The following is an 18,634-nucleotide window of genomic DNA, read 5'->3' on the forward strand; positions in this document are numbered from 1 at the left end:
CCTTACAAGGAACACGACAACAGGGTAACACGTCTTCATTTAGCCGTAGTGCGTCACATTAATCTTTAACGGTCCAAGTCAACATAATTAATGTCATATATAATCAAGACTTTATTTTCCTTGGTAATTCTATGTCGGGCCACACAGTGTTTGTCAACAATCTGTTTAACAAATGGATGCTAACCTTGCTAAACTAATTAGCATCAAGCTCATATACCGACAGAATCGGCTTGTTGATGATCGGACATTACAAATAGTGAAGTAGTTACATTTGAGAGTTTTTCAAAAACGTTTTTTTTAATTTTTTTTATTTTATGCGTTATCATGTCAAGTTCCCACAAGTTAGCAAATATGCTTCCTTGTCTGATAAAGGGCCTCTAATCCATTTTTCTTCGACCATTTCATGTAAGCGCATGTGAGTTGAGATTTAAATAAGACAGATAGCTCCGATCAAATCTCACTAATAGATGGTTTAATGACTACCTTCCTCCTGCAAGCTTCCCGATGTCGTACTTCTCCGTCCTGAGCGAAGCCTTTCATTAACGTCTTGTGGCGAGCGCTGTCCTTTTGCATCTGCTTCTGCCTGACAACTAAGCGGACTTGATGAGATTGGGAAGGACTTCATCATGGTGCTTAACCTTTTCACCACGCCTCCCTATGAAAAATGAATGAGCGCACTTAAAGACTAGCTTGGCACTTTTTGACCTCTACTGTATGTTTCCTGTCGTGATTGTGCACATGCATTGTGTCACCTCGGCGATGGCGGTGAGAAATGCTGATCAGTATTAAGTTGAAAGAGAGAGAAAACAGATCATTAACGGCTGGGCTGGCTGCCATCGCCGCATTACCGGCTTTCCAATCTGTTCGGAAGCCAAGGTCAAAGGTTTCGCCGTTTCCCGTCCGAGCATGCGAATGACAGACCCCGCCCGCACAAGGCGGGATAAGAGCGAGGGGGGGGGCAAGGAAGTAGACACACTGCAGCTTTTTTGTCTCGGGGAAAAGGTGAAGGTCTCTGAGTCAAGTCGATATGATGGATTCAGCAGTTTGGGAGGAAAGACTGCAAGTGATGATTGTCATCGTGCTGGTTGATATTTGTACCTGACTTTTGTGCTGATCGTGCAAGGTCCACTCACTGACGACGTATTCATGCAGTCAATATTTGAGTTAAGGGTCAAAACTTGGAAAGAGTTCAGTTCCCTCGTACACGTTAATTGTGGCCAACATAAACTAGACGTCATTTCCGCTTCTTACTTTCTACCTTCAATAAAACACATTATATTCATGTATATGCATGTCAATACACACTTGGTGTCATTTTCGTCGTAGAGACAAAAATTAAAGTGGGAAAAAAAACATAATCATTCAAGTTAAGCTTACGTTGTGAGTGGCGACCCAAGATGGCCGCTGGTGGCTTAGGGGAGAATTTAACTGGACCTGTGTGTAGTTTCACCATTTTAAAAGGGCAACCGTAACTTTGATGTGTGAAAATAACCCGAGTTCTGAGATTCGTCCAGATGATTTGGAACAGTGAGTTGACTTGATCTCACTTTTAGGCCAGTCATCGTATTGAGGTCACCCCGGCACGAAGAGATAAAAGTAACAGCGAGAGAAGTAGGAAAAAAAACACAATGTTCGCTTTTATACAAGTGACTGAAAGCACAAAAGGCAGAAAGACAAAAGGAGAAGCTTTTTGTTGTGTTAACGTCTCAGCGTGTTTTGATGTATGTTTTGTGTAAGGAGTACAAGAGGGTGGGGGGGGGGCATCGGGGGTCTTCAAATGCATGCTTGCATCCTCTGTGGTAAAACGTGAGATTAGCTGTAATCGCCTTGTAGTTGCGTATCAAGCCGTTGCTAAGACATCGATCGGAGCGGTTCCGTAATTGATACCACCGGAGGGCCGCCAGCCACGGGGGAACCATGAGCCCCCCCCCCCTCCCTTCATGTGAACCCATGTGTGAGTTATTTTATTTATTTATTTATTGTTTCTGTCTTGTTACAATCGAATCCCCCTCCCGACGGTGGAGATGAAACAGAGCGCTCATTTATCCTCATCTAATCCCAGTCTCCTGTCGTCAAAGTGCTTCCCCCCGAGAAGCGCGGCAGCCAGCACGACGAGGTGCGACCGCGCTTACACTCGTTACCGGATCCAGACAGCGTTTTGATCCCCGCCAACGGATCGCAAATACAACACACCGAGCAATCACCCATCGAGGCTTTTTTTTTTTTTTTACCCCACTAATCAAGCCCTTAGAGTCGCTCATCCAATTAAATAAAAAAGAATAATTCATTCTCCTACATATTCATGAGGCTCGGCAATAGGGGAAGAATTCCGTACATTACGCTTACACGTGTTCCCAGATGAATTATAGATGTTATTTGAAATTGCTCAGTGTTCTTAAATGTCATCATTAATTTGAAAAGTGCCACAGAGGATGGAGGAAATCCTGTTTTATCCCGGAGGAAAACAAAACAAGAGTGAGGAATCCATCGTGGAGGTTCTATAATTGTATGTGCGATGGGGGAAATGTGGGAAGTTCTACAGAGGGGTGCGATTATCAGAGGGCGCGAACTCGACGCACTCGGGAGGCCTCTTCGCCGGGACGCAAGCCGAGGCGCACCACAGTCGAATAGAAACGCCGTGGACCAAAAAGAAAATGCAATAATCTATTCCAAGAATGGAGTGAAAGGGATTTGGAGAAGTGTGTGTGCGTGTGTGCGTGTGTGCGCGTTTGCGTATGTGTGTGTGTGTGTGTGTGTGTGTGTGTGTGTGTGTGTGAGATGGACGCTAAGAGGAATGGATTAAAGCCACGTTGTGAGCGGGTGCGGCAGAGAGCCCGGCACTGTGGCTTGACTTTTTTTCCCCTTCATTTTTTTCCTCCCTCATCTATTTCACTCTGCGATTGAAAGAAAATTCAATTGCCGCTCTTTCTCACTTTCTGCCCGGTGTGTGAGCGTGCAAGAGAGGGAGTGTGAATGAGATCAACTCAGCAAGTCATTTCAAAGTAAATGCGCTAATAAAGTGTTAGGGGGAGGAATTAAGAGACGCTTGGAAAAAAATGCTACACTGCATCACTTTCCATACGCCTACTTCACAACTAATTCAATACGACTGGGAAGATCAGTTTTTAAAACTTTTCCGGATCTTTACTGCAATGAAAAATCTGTTCATCGTGTCACATAACTACAGTAATCCCTCGTATATCGCGGATAATTGGTTCCAAGACCACCCGCGATAGGTGAAGACCCGTGATGTAGAGAAAAAAAGTTGTTATAATATCCACAAAAGACTTTTATGAATCTTTATTGTATTTTTAAACACTTTATTGAAAACAACAGGTCAAACTGACTTTCAGAAACATTCTTATTTCTTTAAATAATAATAGATAAGAGTAAATGTATTGTTACAATATCCAGGGTTAGGCTCAGGGTTCGGGCTAAGGCTAGGGTTAGGGGTAGGGTTAGGCCTAGGATTACGCCTAGGATTACGCTTAGGGTTAGGGCTAGGGTAGGACACATTAAAATATATTAAATTATGCCATCATTTATAACATAGCCAAACAGATGCAATTTGTTAGCCCGCTGACCCAGTTTCCTCTTATGTGTTAGCATTAAGCTAGCAGGACGCAAAGTTTGCAGATTAGTTTTGGAAAACACATGTAAATTCTTTGAGCGTTTCCGGGAGTTTACTGCCATGAAAGAGCTGTTCATCTGCGTCACATAACTACTGAAAATCATTAATTTACATTAACACATAAAAAAAAATCAAATATGCCATCAATTATAATACAGTCAAACAGATTGTATTTGGTAGCCCGCTAACCCAGTTTCCGATTATGTGTTAGCATTGAGCTAGCAGGAGCTCAAAGTGTAGCATTTTCTCTTCTTTTTACAAACATATCTTTTTGATACAAATCACAATATTGTGAGCAGGCATTGGGAGAAATGTGTTGATTACTATCCTGGCTATTTTTCTTTTTTTAATAAAAATGTAATCCAATACACAGTCAAATGCAATACAAATATCATGTTCTAAAATAAAATGAACTTATTGCTTATTATCATGGCAGTGCAGTAAATGAGGGCACAAGGAGTTCCATAATTAAAATGCGCAACTTTCAGGAATTGCATTTGTGTGGTGTGTGTTGTGAGTTCCGCTGCTATACTGCAGGATGTGGGTCACAATGGTAATCAAGGGGGAAATATTACGCACACTGTAATAGCTTCATCAACCGATGGCAGGCTTTGTTCTTGTACAGTAGCTCGCTTCATTTTTAACACTAAGTAATGCCTATCTTTGGACACTTTTGGACCATTTTCACTTATTTTGTCTTGTATTTTCAGCGTGTTGGATTGCATTGTATTTTTAGGTATAAGCCATCCTAGTGCAAGATTGCCTGTATTTGCTGGTTGCTAAGCGAAGCGACCCAGTAGGAAGTAGCCTGGTACCTTTTCTCTCCAGTTTTGATGTGAAAAAGGCTGTGACTTGGCAATATGGCGTTTTATCGTCTATGTCTGATTTTTACTTTATCTTGAGGACTTTAAATGCAGTTGTGAATTTTGATCTCTGGGACATCACAACATTTTCCTCCGTTTGTGGTGCACTGCGCTGTATTAAGTGTATTGTGAAAAGGCCTTTAAACCACAACAATGTTTTGTGCATATTTTGTGTTTGAAAAGTTTATTTAAAAAAGGTTTTTTAAATTGTCTCTTTGTAGTGCCGATTTTTACTTACTCTGGGTAGGTCTGGAACACATCATGGGCGATAAGCAGGAGTTCACTGTAAGCCATAATAAAACCTCCTTGGTCCAAATTTTATCTGCTCAGAATAGAGAAGGACAACGGTGTCCAGCCTCGAATGTTAAGTGCGTGCCTCTGTGTGCACACTGTGTATATTTATTTTTATTTTTTTAGGGGGGTGAGTATGTTTGTGAGAGTGATAGAGAGATAGAGACAGAGCGAGACTTACTGTTTGGTTGTTTGCTCAGAGCTAAACAGATGCGTAAATAGAGATAGGGGAGTCCAGTCGCATCAGATTAGACCAAACACCGACATTCTCAACTCGGACGAGCGCAAACGACGCACAGCTAGACACTAAAATGGGCACAATTGGCAGGAGGCAAACAGGCACCGGCAAAATGTGTCTCAGTCACACATACCGAGTTTTTTGTATTAACCAGAACGGGAAAACAGCGCAGCGTGTAAAAAATAAATAAATAAATGAAATGAATAAAAAAAAAAATGGAACCCAGAGGGTGGATTGCTTTGTGACCAACACACACACACTGGCATAAAAAACAGTGACGACACATCCCGTCTTCACATGCTCCACGAAGCCTTTGGTTGCCTTTCCAATATCTCTGTGAGCCCAAGGCAAAGAGGAGGTGGCAGAAGACATTAAAAGAGGGCAAGTGTGATGATGACGAATGCAAATGAAGACGAATGTGTGCGGCAAACTGATAACAAGCAAAATATGCAAAGTACCGTCGCCATTTCACCTTGTCGTCATAACAAAGTTGGGGCGCCTGATCTCTATTGGGCCTATTAAGTGACAGCGGACTTATCACCGAAGCAGGTCCCTTATCACGGGCTGTGTGGTCGGAGAACACACGGTGCGTGTCTTTCCATGCCATCTGGAGCCCAATCAGCTTGATTAGCCCACGTGCTAACCCTTAGCGCCATATGGGCAGTGTGCTAAAAGTGCCTGGAACAGCAGAGTCACAAGCGACCATTTATATTCTGAATTGTGTGTCAGCGCACAGACTTTATCCACATTCCATCACGGAGAAAAAAAAAAAGCTTTTAATCAATTAATTAATCAACTGGAATGTTATTTCTTAGCAAGATGTTGAGAGCAACAGCATGCTTTTTTTCACTTCTATTTTTTTTTACCTCTGCTCTTTCCCTCTGTGCTGTCTCTCCATCTTAAATCACGCAGGCTGGGTTCTTTCTCTTCAAGGTTTCTTGGAATTTTATTCCTTCATTCACAATTCAAGTGGCTGCTCGTGTAGGGCTCCGTTGTTTTCCCTTCGTACATATATATTAGGGCTGTAAACTGATTTGAATCGGAAAAACTGTTTTGATTTGAACGCATTGAATCGGACTGATCCACTTGAAACTTGAATCATATCGCATGCCATGTGTCAAGATGTGTAATTAACCCACTTGGGAAACGTCTTGTAATTTCACTTTTTGCCACGAGATAATCCATTTGCTATGTACTGTATTAGAATTATGTGTCAAGAATTATAAGTGATCTAATCAATGTCTAAAGTGCCTTGAAATAATTCTTTGGTGAATGGTCAGCGTATAAATGAAATGAACTTGATTTGAGTTGACTAACAAGAACCGACGACCACAGTGAGAAGGACGGTGAGTCAGTACAAGGTGAGGTCGTCTTCCTTCGCAACTTTCGCAGACATTTGCTCATCATTCCCATTTGTGGTGGGACGAGGTGTCCTTGCCATGAGCAAAGTTACAAATCAAGTGCGACATGAAGGCGTGTTTGCGACACGACTCGGATGGCCGTCCGTCGGCCACTTTCAACCGACGGTTACGCTTTGACTCAGCGGTGAACAACAGACCGCTTGGCACTGTGGGAGGACGATGGAAGAAACACTCGTTTCTGTATGTTTTATTCATTGTTGTTATGATTTCGCTCAATTACTTCACCGCAATGGAGCAAATAAATAATGCAATTTTGATTTGAAGAAGAGCCGATGCCTGCTTCAAAGCATAGCAAAGAATCACTCCCTGCCTGCGTTTACTGGAGAAAGACTACTCCATCTTTCCGTCTTCTGTACCGCTTTGTCCCCATGGGGGTCGCGGGCGTGCTGGAGCCTAGCCTATGGGATGTGTGAGGAAACTGGAGTTCCCGGGAAAAACCCACGCAGGCACAGGGAGAACATGCAAACTCCACACAGGGAGGGCCGGAGGTGGAATTGAACCTGTAACCTCTGAACTGTGAGGCAGATGTGCTAATCAGTGCTCGACCCTGCCGCCCCGGAAAGACTATATGGAATATCCATCCATCCATCCATCAATTTTCTGAACCGCTTAGTCCCCACGGGGGTCGCGGGTGTGCTGGAGCCTATCCCAGCCGTCAACGGGCAGTAGGCAGGGGACACCCTGAACCGGTTGCCAGCCAATCACAGGGCACACAACCATTTGCACTCGCACTCACACCTAGGGACAATTTGGAGTGCTCAATCGGCCTACCAAGCATGTTTTTGGAATGTGGGAGGAAACCGGAGTGCCCGGAGAAAACCCACGCGGGCCCGGGGAGAACATGCAAACTCCACACAGGGAGGGCCGGAGGTGGAATCGAACCCGCACCCTCCTAACTGTGAGGCGGACGTGCTACCCAGTGCCCCACCGAGCCACCCCTATATGGAATATATGGAATATATGGAAATATATTTTTGTTGGGAGGGTTGTATCTTGTGCATTGTGATAACAAAGCAGAAATTGGATCAATTAAAAAATTATAGGTGTAATTTCATGGGTAAAAAGTATATTTAAAAGTACATTTTGAGTATACTGTAAGTACTATAGATTCAAAAGTGTATTGAATTTTATGATGGATTTTGTTTATTGATTTGTATATTCTATGCCGGTGTATATTGGCGGCTCGGTGGCGCACTGGGTAGCACGTCCGCCTCACAGTTAGGAGGGTGCGGGTTCGATTCCACCTCCGGCCCTCCCTGTGCGGAGTTTGCATGTTCTCCCCGAGCCCGCGTGGGTTTTCTCCGGGCACTCCGGTTTCCTCCCACATTCCAAAAACATGCTTGGTAGGCCGATTGATCACTCCAAATTGTCCCTAGGTGTGAGTGTGAGTGCGAATGGTCGTTTGTCTCTGTGTGCCCTGCGATTGGCTGGCAACCGGTTCAGGGTGTCCCCCGCCTACTGCCCGATGACGGCTGGGATAGGCTCCAGCGCGCCCGCGACCCCCGTGGGACTAAGCGGTTCAGAAAATGGATGGATGGATGGATATTCTATGCCTATATGTTGTTATTGTATTATATAACATTCTGTTTTTATAAATATGTCAGTCAAAATATTACGGGGGAAATGTCCAATGAATTAGAATAAAGTAAAAACCCCAAAACTTATAAATATAAAGATTGCCAAATACTGAACAAGCATTTAGACTGACTGTTCACCATCTCATCAAGATTCATTTTTGCATGTGCACAAACAATACAAAACATTTGATTTGAGCAGAAAGAAATAACGAGACCCTGAGAGTTGAATACATAATTACTACGATTATTATTAGCAAGTCTTAATTTTCCCAAGGCAATAATGTTGAAGTTTTATAAATTATGATATTAAGTAAATATTAAACATAATATTAAAAGAATGAGCGCAAGTCTTTATTTTCCAAGGCAATAATGCTGAACTTTTATAAATTACGATATTAGGTAAATATTAAACATAATATTAAAAGAATGAAAGCAGTGTAAAGTGAAAGATAATGCAATTGTGCTTTGGGATATATTTCCCAAACACATATATTACGAGTCCCAATACTATTACCCCAAAAAATAAAAGAACAAAAGCTGCAGTTTTACAAAAGAATAAACTTTTCCGTTTATGAGTACAAAGAATATTGCAAGATCAAAGTTGCAGTTTTACAAGAAAAAGTTAATGTTTTTAATGAGAAAAACAATATCCAATATTCCAAGTAAATGCAGTCTTAATTTTCAAGAGTGGCGATAACGAGAGAAAAACGTTACAAGGGTAATGTCATAATTTTACAAGATCCAGTATTAGGAGAAAACAGTTCCTAAAATATTGAGAGCATGAATGTTTGAAGCCTACTAGAAATCGACTCAGTGTTTGAGGGTGTGTATACTTATGCAATTATATTTATTTTTTCTGCTGTTTTATTTTTACTTATGCAGTTTATCAGGCAAATTAATACTAGAACATTTTTTTTAAACGATTCATCCTGGTCTCATTTTATATAGCCCAGAAATTTTGAACAGGGGTGTGTAGACTTTTAATATCCACCATACACAGTGCTACCCGCTTGTGGAGCCACACAGTTTAGTGCCGTGCCTCGCTTTTGCTTGGGGAAGCAGAACAGGGTGATAAGGATGGCAAGGAAGGAGATGGATGAATGGATGAGGAAGGAGGAGGCAGAGTGGGAGGGGTTAATGCAGAAGAGCTCAGTGGAGGAGGAGGGAGGTGGGGGCACAATAAGAAGGCTGAGTGGTTCTAGTAAATATTTATATTGCATTATGATACGAGCAAGAGCGAAAGAGCGGGAGAGGAGAGGCAGTGAAAGAAGAAGGGGGGCGTGCTGCTGGTGGGGGTGCTTGGATAGAGCCTCCATCCCTTTATTAATTTTATTCCGCTCCGCTAAGTTTAGCATTCAACACGTGTCGCCAGTGATGGAGGGAGGGGGGAGAGAGAGGGAGAGAGAGAGAGGTTGACGGTTGCTAGGCGACGGGGCGCATATACTGAATTTTAACCAAAGAACAGGCAAAGAGGGAGAGAGAGAGTGTGTGAGAGTGGGGGGGAGCGAGAGAGAGCGAGGGAGAGAACGAAAGAGGGAGGACGAGAGAGAGTGAGGGAGAGAGAGAGAGAGGGGGGAGAGAGATCGGTGGATACATGTCGAACATATATGTATGTTTTGAGAGATATTTTCCCGGCGTCTCTCTGCGTGTGCGTGCGTGTGTGAGAATGTGTGTGTGTGAGTGAGTGTGTGTGAGGAGCCCGGGGGGGGGTGGGGGGGGACACACACGCGCGCGCTCACACACACACACACACGCACGCAAAAACGGATACCTCAAAACGGAAGGATGTGAAAAAGGATGGAGGGACGCAGGGAAAGAGGGGGGAAAGGCTGGTGAAAAACAGTAAGTGCATTTCTTTTCCTCATCTTCACATAGATCCGATTAATTGCCTGACGCTCGGGAAAGAAGGAGTCTCGTTGACACCGGGGAGGATGTGGACGGCGCGTGGGAGGGGGGGCGGGTGTCGGCATGTTGGGTGGCCGGGGGGTGCTGAGGTGCAAGCGGCTGGCGCACCGGAGCTTTGACCCTTCTGTCATTGGTGCGCCTGCAAACTCACCAGCCGCATGTTGCACCTCACGCACGCAGGCACGCACGCCGGCATTCCGTCGAGTCATGACTACAAAAATCTTTTGCGGAGGGGGTCGAGGGGAGGGGGTGGGGGTGCGAGATGAGAGGGATTTGTCTGCAAGGAATTTCATTCTAGTGAGTTTTCGCTTTGTTGTTAAGTCTTACAAGAGCGGCGCGCCGCCGCACCGCTGCAGATGCACGATGATATCGGCCGATGCTCATTTTCTCCCTGCCTGCACGCAGCTCACCGTTTGTGTGTGCGTGTGTAGATGTGTGTGTGTGTGCGTGTGTGTGCCGCATCATTGCCCGCTTCGTCCCCATGATGTTGGCGGGATATTTGGGCGTGAGGGTTGGCGAAACACCGCCGTGGCAGTTTTGCCGCCGAGGAATGGGACTTCTAACACTCTGGCTCTCAGGTCAGGCAGATGCGGCAGCTCATTTTGGGGGGTTTGGTTCTGGCGCTGCGTTCGGAGTTGGGATCACACACAGCAACTTTTGTTTCCGCCTTGCGGTACGTCACTTGAGGTGAATAACAAACCACCGCCATCATCGGCATCATCAGCATGAGCCGCTGTTGTGGCCTGCGAGGTCTACTGAGACCACCGAGGCTAAAGTTCTACTCGCTGACCGCAAGGAAGCACCCTGAGAGTTGTTTTATTATTAATTATTTTGTTGTTCACATTTGCTGCAGTAATTGGGAGAGCAAATAGGAGCCCGTGTAATTGCTTCCACCGGAAGGAATGTGTGGTTTGCGTGTTGTGGCCCACCCCTCGGTGGTTTGCCAACGAGATGATATCCATTTCAATCAGCTCCTTTGCACCCACAGGTGACCGAGCGCGCTCGTGAGCTGCACGCAGGCGCGCCACTGCAGCAGTGTGCCGCAAAGTGGCGCTTTGGCTGCGGGGCTGCCTCAGCTCACACGACCACGCCGTCCGTCCAGGTTATAGTTAGCCAGAGAGACAAACCAATGTGTGTTGTGGAAGCCTTGCATGGCAGATGTGATGGGGAGGCTGCAGGTGTGGACGCTGTGATGACGAGAGGTGAAGGGAAGGCATGGGGGAGTCTGGGGGAGAGATTTGTAATGGCAGCGCGACAGAGGGAGCCTGGCGGGAATTCACGATGAGGGCCATAACGAGGAAAGTTGAGTAGTTACGAGGATCATAATGTCGGAAAAAGTGGTCGTACTGTGCAGTGTTTTAAGTACTTCCCTCATTTGACTGTTGGAAGGTAAATTAGGCACTGGGTAACAGCAGCTCATGAGGTTAATTAATAAATATTTCATAAATGATAGGTAATAAATATGTTTTTTCTCTTCAAGTTTGAAATGTCCAACTGCATATGAATGCACCTCATGTTTCGCACACATCGCCAGACAACAACGCTAACACTCTTGTTAGCAGCTAGCTGCTATCGCCCAAGTGACAAGGCCAACCGAAATGTCGAAAATGACCAGTCAAGCTAGCCGTCATGCCACGAGGCGAGCCAAACTCAAAATTCAAAGCCTAATGAGGTCTCAATTTATCTGGTAAGTTTTTTATTTTGAAGTTAGCCTTTACGTTATCACAATGTTACGTTATACGTTTGCTGCTTCCTTGGCATGACCAAATGCAGATGCTAAATAAACTGTTAGTGGAGGCAGAAAAAATAGAACTGACAACTATTTAGGATACTTTTGTTGAAGGCTTTTCAAAATTATTTCAATGAGGAACCTGTGGATTTATGTGATCATCTGAAGCCATCATTTATACGGATTGACAATCCCAATGGCCCTCACCAAAACTGCAGCGTGACAAAAATGAGTTTGGCACCTGTGCTTTAAAATTAGCATCAGGGATGTGCAATTAATCGAAAGTCAATTATAATTACCATTAGCGCACTCCACAATTACAAAATTGGTATAATCGTAAAAAAACAGCAGCCCTGATTATTGTTATTATTACTATTTTTTTATTATTTGCTCTTGCTATTATTTCTTTCTTTCGTTCACGTTCCGTAAAGCGAAGCAGAATCAACATTTGGATGTATTTGTTTTCTTCCAAGCCCATTTGCTTCATCAGCCCCTCTTTCATTGATTCATTGACTTTTGCAGAAAAAGCCCCCCTTCCCCACATTGCACATTCCTTTCCTTTTCTCATCCCATCCTCCTGTTTCCATCTGCCTCAATTCTTTCCGTCCCCTTCCATCATCATCCTGTAACTGCTGATTTCCTGTGCTCCCCCTCCCCCAAACCCTGACCACCCCATCCGTCATCTGTGTGATGTAACTTCTCCCCACAAAGGGTGATCTTTATAACACCCCCATTAAGGTAAAGCTCATTAGCATACAACATCAATTAGCCTTTAACGAGATCAGCGCTTGCTGCTTTTGTACGATTACAGTACAACAGATAGAGCCCCGCCCCCAATTCAAGTGTTCGTCTCAGTTGCGTTGATGAAGCGGTTACATATTCACTTTGTTGCGAAGCACTGTTTGACAGCCATCGCAGATCTTATCAGAACATGAAACGGGCCCGCTATCGCTTGCTAACGCTTTAGTTGGATTGGCTCAAACGGAGCAAACGTGCCACAGATGCCAAACGCCATTTTTTTATTATTATTACAAACCTCAGTTCAATCCCCCGACCACGATTATAGCAACGATTATTTTTTTAGGACTAAAAAGAATGACACTTTTGAAAAAGATGGTGGCTTGCGTTTATGGCAAGCGGTTTAATAATATGATGTCGTGTTTTGTTATGATGATCCTTTGATTTGCTGACAATGCTGAGCTCCTGCTCTAAAATAATATGTTAGCAATTGGGCGGTGTTTTCCAGTTTCCTCACTTGTCCCATTCGGCGATGGCGTAATTATTTTCATTTGATTTTATTTGCAGTGCTTGACAAGTTTATTTAACCATCTGTCTTTTCTGGTTTGTGTGTGAGCCAATCCAGAACCATGAAATACTATGAAGCAAACTCTGGTCATTTCAGCCAGCTCGCAGCATTTTTGCCTTTTGGGTGTAAATCCTTGTTTATGTGGACGAGCAGAGTTCTACCGCTAAGCTAGCTATGGCTACGCTGAGGCTGGCTAGCTAGCGTTCTTTGTCGCCGTGTGTGATGGAGTGACTCAGAGGCTGGCAGCAACTTATACAAACAATTAAATTTGTATTTACGACCACAAAAAGAAAAAACTATATATATATATATATATATATATATATATATATATATATATATGACGCCAGTCTTTGTTGACTGATCCAAACCAGTAAAGTTGCAGAGTATTAATAACCATCACGATGGCTAATCAAGTGAATTGGTTCCTATATGTACGTCATAGCCCACCGGGTCCTCGTAGTTTGCTTCCTTCTTCAAGCCCCATTGCTTCGATTGATTTTTCTTCTTAGCGAGCCAAGTTAATTAGTCGTAATGGAGCAAACTCACGTGAATGAAAACATGTACAGTAAGAAGCTGCCGCAATGTGTGTGCAAGATCAGCAAAGTTAGCATCAAAGTAGCAGCTGTCGCGTGACGGCAACATTAACGTGGCAAAACAATCTTGAGTGTGATTCCATTTTGGAATGAACTCTCTCTTCTCTGTTTTTCTTTCCACTCAGTGTTGGCCATCATCATTTTCCAGCTCAGCGGCATCTCCAGGCCATCCTCCATGATGGCATCTCAACCTTCATCACTATCACCCATCCCTCTCTCCATCCCAACTAAATTCATAAGTGCGTTTCCTAAGGCCATCTTATTGGTTTGCTCCTCAATTTTCTGTTAAAATATTAATTGCGCTGCAAATTTCTCATCGCGTTTGCTTCTTTATTAGCTTCTCCTCTTTGACATGCCACCGATGAACATTTGTAGCTCGTGGATGACAATATGAAGGAGTGTCACAAAAGTGGATCTCGAAATTAGTTCACATGCCAGGTTTTTGTGACTTGAGGAAATGAGACCAAGATGAATCCTTTCAAATCTCTTTCCGCCATTAATGAAAGAGAGGGAAGTGGAAATAATCATGTGAGATGATATGGAAAGTCTTTTATGTTCAGAATTAACCAATCACATCCAAACTCTTTTCGACCAAGAGTCAGCGCCATCCACATTATTTCTGTTTATTTTTACGTCCCCTCTCAAATCTTACATTAATGTTGAGAAAAGTTTTGGAATGACATCATAGCAGAACATTTCAGAACTGAATTTATTTGGCAGTTCTGCTCATTCTAATCTGTTTTGCTACAATGCACAACACTAATTCCAAATGTATTCATTACGTTCCAAACGTTGTTTATTGTGAATGTAGCATTTTAAGGCGGGTGGGTTTCGAACTGTGAGTCCAAATGGCTCAGACTCAACTGAGTCAGTACGTTGCAAGATTACACTTGCGAAGCGATTTGCTGATTCAAATCTACAGGTGGGACATGTTGTTATGCCAAATCCAGATGGTGATTATCTGATCGTTATGATACCAAAAGAAAGGGGGCTCCCTAGGGTTAGCCCTCCGTTTTTTTCCCAGCCTCGGGCTCATGACGGTACCGGACGAAAAGCTGAGCCAAAACTCGTTCAAACGTTTAAAGAATGACAGGGAGTCATGTCATGAGCAGGTGGAGATGGAGACAGACAGACAGAGAGGAGGAGGAGGAGGAGGATGGTAGGCTGGCAGGGAGACAGAGTGACACACACACACACACACACACGCACACGCACACACACACACACACACGCACACACACACACACACACACACACACCGGCAGAGCAAAGGTGTAGAAACACGCAGGCATGTTTAGCATCTCGCGGCGTTTTGCAGCAGCGTGGGGCAGTCCGTCACTGTGATTGATGCGTCCGGAAACGACAGTGTAAGTGGTGATTAAAAAGAGGAAACGGGGAAGGGTTGGGGGGGGGGGGGGGTCAGGGTGGGGGCATTTATTAAAGTACGTCAGCCCGTGTCAACCGGGGGGCCCCTGGTGTCAAGACTCCCGGGAACCTCGGTGTCGAAAATGAATCCGTGGGCGGGCGGCGTTCCCACGCAGCTTTGCCACCGAAGTGACTGTACCGAATGAACCCGGTGCAAAGTTGCCTTATTTCCTTATAGTTTAAAAATAGCTCTCCAGGCAGAATGGTAAATTTCTGCCAGCGCAGGTGGAGCCCGAGCAGCTTTTACTCTCTTTGAGCGCATGCAACTTGAATGACAACAAATGAAGACTGCTTGATGTTTCTTACATTTGTTTGAGTGAAATTGTTAATAGCAGCAGGTTCCGCTAACACGCCTGCTGGTTGTTGGCATGATGAAGAATGAGCTACAATGCGCTTTCAATGCAGGTAGTCTGACTCGTGAGTTGCTTCCAGTTCTGTTATTCTTTGGTTTTTGCCCAAATGAAAAGCTTATTTGGTCTTTTCAAAGGTGAAACAATGCAAGGTTGGAATGTTTCGTATTGACAAGTGGCGGTTGATTCTTTTTTTGTTTTATTGATTCTTTGTTTGTTTTTACAGCTTCAAAGTGTTGGCTAACTTTAAATAATTTTACTTTTTTTTTAATTAGGGAGTTACTTTCAGTCCTGCTGCAGATAAGCAGAGTTAATCCGATTTTTACTTGCTGAACTGAGGTCATGCAGCGTACGCCGAGGTCCTGCATGACATCACCAGTGACATAACGCCAGTCCAAGTGTTCCTGCCAAACACAATTCAAGAGGTTCCACTGTGTTGACCGTCTCAAATGCTTTTGAGAATTGAGACACAGGTCAGTGCATACGATTTGCATTGAACGGTGACGGCAAGTAACTGGAAGATGAATTGCCGCCACTGGATGCTCAGTGTGACAAAGATTAAATCAGCAAATCACATTTTGTCTTTTTTTTTTTTTTACATCCCTGCTTTAAGATTCACAAAAGTGGAAAACGTGAGGATATGTTTGTGCAAGCAGCCTTGAATTAAAGACAATATAAAATGTTTACGGTTTCCCCACTGCAGATAGCGATTAGTCGGTCCCCACGGCAGTTTATTAGCATAACGCTAACAGTTTATTAGCATAGCGCTATCAGTTTCAGTTATTCCCCTCACTAACCTCTCGCCAGCTCACACGAGTCCCCACAAAACACAATCAACACTTTGGCTGCGCACCTCTGCTGTCTCATTTTTTTTTCCAGCAGATGCATTAAGCTTTATGGGACAAGCTGAGGAAAGTGTTTCTAACACCTTTAGCTCACGTGCGGGCGGCGCTATAATGTCGCTCCAACTCGACATTGCTATGCAGCTACAGATTTGATGCTGACTTGCCATTTAGCTCCAGAATTTGGTTGGATTTTGCTTGTGCGCTTGACACGGATTGGTTGCACCTGCACGTGAGCTTGCACAAAATCCCAATAGTCATCACTTCAGTTTTTTTGCACCTCTTATGTATCCCCACCATCAGATTATAAGTCATTACTATGCATAGCCAGTTTGCGTAGCCCGTTTTTTTCCCTTTTTTTTTTCGTTAAAACACGTTTCGCCTTACAGGTCTTGCGGTGTCGGCTACTTTTCATCGTGCTCTTTTAATTAGGGACTGATTTAGATGTAGTGAGGTGATCCCGGTGTCTGGTCAATCAATGAGAGAATTAATGGAAGCGGTGGCGCAAGCAGAGTGGAGCAACAATGTGGCTCGTATTAGGGACTGGCAAAATAATCCATTTATTGTTATTGTGAAAAAATGGTGTAGTCAGTGGCGTGAAGTGATTCTGATTCAGTGTCCACCAAACACCATGTGACAAACAAAAGTGCAGTTTTTTTTTTTTTTTTTTTTTTTTTTTAACAAACCACCCCAATCTTTCAAAAAATGCTGATAAAGAATCATTATTTGTTTCTTAGATGGGTACAAATCTGGAAAAGAAATTCTGAAAAAATCTGAAAATACCCAGATAACCCATTTGGTGGGCAGTGCCCCCACGAGCACCCCTTTTGCTCCGCCAATATGCCATGCGGCATTATGTCACTTTACAATGGCAAGTCTGAAAGTAAAAGTAAAAACATTTTAGGTCACATACATTTGTGTAAATGGATCGACGTAATGGTTCAGTGCGAAAGCAATTTGTCAGACACGATGCCATTTCTGCCGATTAAATCGCTTAGTCAGCTTAATGATTGCACCACTCACAGCTCTCACAACCTTTGAGAAAGAGTTTAGTTGTTTTGGTTTGCCTTTTGTGAGCTATTGAAAGATTTTTGCTTGCCACAGATCACAATGTTTTGCAACATACTGCAACTCGCTATTTACTAGTGCGGCAATTCTGAATGAATGAAACCCTCCCGTGTGTTCTGTCAGGAGAAATCCTGACACGACATCCCCACACAGCCGCCTCTCCATCTGACCTTTCTTATTTTTATGTCTGAACACTCATGAGAGTAGTAAACCATTTGTAGATGTGTTTTCTCATCTGACGCGCGAATAAAAAGGGAGTCCATAAGTTAGTTTAGGCCAAGTCCAAAAAATGAACACTCGAATTCAAAGTCCGAAATGACTCAAAGCTCAAAATCAGTTTCCATTGACCGCATGGAAATGGAAGGGACTTGAAATGTCAAAATAAAATGACGTCAAGCAGGCACACGGGAGTGGAATGTCAAGGTGATTGTTCCCGTTTGTACTGGAAAAAGGTTATTAAACACCAAAAGGACAAACCAAATCCACCTGCTGGAGTTTTTGTTTTTTCACGTCAGTCTCTCTTTAGTCAAACTCAAGGCCCAGGGGCCAGATACGGCCCGCCACATCATTTTATGTGGCCCGCGAAGACAAATTGGGCATCAAATTCGTGTGTTATTACTAGAATTGCAAATTGTCTTCACTTTTAATAACATCTTTTTTTTTTTTAAAATATTTGACCAGTCTTTACTCGTCTGATTTGAAAACGAGTTATTTGTCAGTTTGTAATTTTTACTGTATATAATATGAGGTGCTCATACATTTATTTGGGTTGACAGTCATAATGGGCCTCCGAAAGAAGCTATGACTACAATGCGGCCCGCGAAAAAAATGAGTTTGACTCCCCTGCTTTAGAAGGTGAAAGAAAGAAAAAAATCCCACCTTTCAGGGGATAATAGCAATGAGCCCTCCTGTCTGAATATTTGAGTGCCTTTGAATGGGCGCGTGTATAATTACAATAGATTGTATTTTGTCTACTAGCCACAGTTGAGTTTTAAATCAGCCACCCGCTCAACTCTAACTGCTCCATATAAGAAAAAAAAAATCACACATTCATGAAAGCATCAAGTGCTGATGGAGTTATCAGCCCATGGCAAGTTCCCCCTCCCTCATGAATATTTGTATCTGCAAGCACCTGGCAGCAAAGAGCCTTGATAGACAACTTGTGAAATTTGATAACGTCTTTATGGAGGGAAAGGAAGATAACAGAAGCTAACAGGCAGCGTTTTACGGGCGTGGTATATATGCTAGACGCTATCAATTTGGATTTGGACTCTACCTTTACTCTACTCTTCACAAGCAATACTTGTTGGCGATGTTATCGAATTTGACTCAGTGTGAAAACTGCCACCTGCCGGCACAGTTGTTTTTTTTCCCCCCTCAACCAGCTAGCCG

General features: G+C 43.6%; 1 protein-coding gene across 4 annotated transcripts in view; it reads left to right on the forward strand.

The window, feature by feature from the left end:
• Positions 1 to 9,258: 9,258 nt before the first annotated feature.
• Positions 9,259 to 18,634, forward strand: part of LOC125975625 (glutamate receptor ionotropic, NMDA 2D) — a 44,592-nt gene continuing 35,216 nt past the window's right edge. Inside the window, exon 1 of one of the 4 annotated variants that reach the window (XM_049731404.2) lies at positions 9,259 to 9,863. The gene's annotated coding sequence lies outside the window, so the exon portion shown is untranslated. Of the gene's footprint in view, positions 9,864 to 10,212; positions 10,505 to 13,352; positions 13,797 to 18,634 lie in introns of those variants that run through there. The other 3 variants (XM_049731402.2, XM_049731403.2, XM_068651879.1) reach the window with 3 other exon arrangements.

The sequence above is a fragment of the Syngnathus scovelli genome, chromosome 9 (assembly GCF_024217435.2).
Source record: "Syngnathus scovelli strain Florida chromosome 9, RoL_Ssco_1.2, whole genome shotgun sequence".
Classification (NCBI taxonomy): Eukaryota; Metazoa; Chordata; class Actinopteri; order Syngnathiformes; family Syngnathidae; genus Syngnathus; species Syngnathus scovelli.